At 39.0% G+C, this 1178-nt stretch overlaps 1 protein-coding gene across 2 annotated transcripts in view; it reads left to right on the top strand.

Moving 5' to 3' along the window:
• The window catches only part of LOC126407591 (DNA polymerase III subunit epsilon-like), a 62022-nt gene that overhangs the window by 3227 nt on the left and 57617 nt on the right, over nt 1–1178 (top strand). The window lies entirely within an intron of this gene.

The following is a 1178-nucleotide window of genomic DNA, read 5'->3' as shown; positions in this document are numbered from 1 at the left end:
CCATGTAGCTTTGGATTTTTTTCTTCCTCATTAATAAAACCCTTCATTTAAAAACTGCATTTTGTGTTTACTTGTGTTATCTTTGACTAATGTTTAAATTTGTTTGATGATCTGAAACATTTAAGTGGGGAAAACATGCAAAAAAGTAAGAAATCAGGAAGGGGGCAAACACTTTTTCACACCACTGTATATATATGTATGCTCGCAGCTAAAAATGTGGCCCATTGACATGATCTGGTTTTGAAATGCGGCCCAGTTGAAATAGTAATTGAATAATCCTGCTGTAGTTTGTTTGTTAGCTATCTAACAACACATCAAAAATAATTGTCATCCAGTCTTATTCAGTGAATCAGTTTATCATCAGGCCTAATATTTAAGATTGTTTGCTTATAAATACATAAACCTGGTTGTTCTGTATTTAAAACACATTGGGTTTATTAGTACTATGAAATAAATCACATTATTACTTATTATACTCATTATTATTATTACTTGAGCTTGTTTTATTTATTCATTTCACACATAGTTATACATCCTTAGTCCTTAAATCAAATTCATTATGGACGTGGACTTAAAATCATTGTTTTATTTTATGGCCTTGCTGCCCTGGCTTTTGGCCTTCATGCCCTCAAAAAATTGACAACACGAAAGGCCAAGTGGCTTTGCCCATGACGAAATTCCGTGTGTGTGAGTAGGCCCGTTTCCACCGCAGGAACTTCGGGGTAATTTTACGGGGCTGGGGCCGTTGGTGCGTGCTCCACAGCAGGAACCACCCCCGAAGGACAGAGTTCCGGAACTTTTACGGGGGCTAAACAAGTCAGCAAACTCAGAACGGCCCCGAAAGACTCCAGGCTGGGGCTTGGGATTTACTTGGTGCTGATTGGATATACTCAAGGAGGGATGTGACGACAACAGAAAGCAACAAAACAGCATTTTTAAAACTCAGCAGGCGAGGGTTAGCTCGTTCATATAGCTTCCGCCGACATGTAAAAAACTCACTAAATGGCCCGTGAAAAAAATATTTTTTCCAGCGGATATCTTAGTTAGGACATGATTGAGCTAGCAAAGCAGTTTTGTGTTGATATGTGTGGTATTTATTCAGTTTTGGGAAATCACGATGTCTAGAAAGCATCAGTGGCTGCAGCTGACAGGGACAGCTAACAGCAGCAGCAAAGCTA

Source organism: Epinephelus moara, chromosome 20 (assembly GCF_006386435.1).
Source record: "Epinephelus moara isolate mb chromosome 20, YSFRI_EMoa_1.0, whole genome shotgun sequence".
Taxonomy (NCBI): Eukaryota; Metazoa; Chordata; class Actinopteri; order Perciformes; family Serranidae; genus Epinephelus; species Epinephelus moara.
The sequence above is the reverse complement of the archived record's forward strand: the minus strand, read 5'-3'. Positions and strand labels throughout refer to the sequence as shown.